Source organism: Buceros rhinoceros, unplaced genomic scaffold (genome assembly GCF_000710305.1).
Source record: "Buceros rhinoceros silvestris isolate BGI_N320 unplaced genomic scaffold, ASM71030v1 scaffold24246, whole genome shotgun sequence".
NCBI lineage: Eukaryota > Metazoa > Chordata > Aves > Bucerotiformes > Bucerotidae > Buceros > Buceros rhinoceros.
The window spans coordinates 2136-2522 of NW_010418628.1; positions in this window are offsets into that span (position 1 = coordinate 2136).

Below are 387 nucleotides of genomic sequence, written 5' to 3' on the forward strand. Positions count from 1 at the left end.
GGTAGGCGGTTTGTGTCTGGCCGCGGGTGTGTCCCGTGAACAGAGCGGGATTACTCTGTGATTTGGCTGGAGGTGGGGGGGGGCTGGTGAGGAGACCGAGCAGCGCCCATGGGGAAGCCAGCGTGGTCGAATGTCAGGGTCTGTGCTGGCTGTACGCGCGCTGCTGAAGAATTGTTTTCCTTGTCTTGGGTTACAAGCAGCTCTGGACAACTCCCTGACAGGAGGTTGCAGTGGCGGGTGTCGGTCTGTTCCGCAGGAACAAGCACCAGGCCGGGAGGAACCGGCCTCCAGCTGCCCCCGGGGAGGTTGAGGTTGTCCCTGAGGAGCCATTTCTGTCCCGTTGGGGTTGTCCCGGCCTGGCCCAGGCTGCCCAGGGCAGTGGTGCAG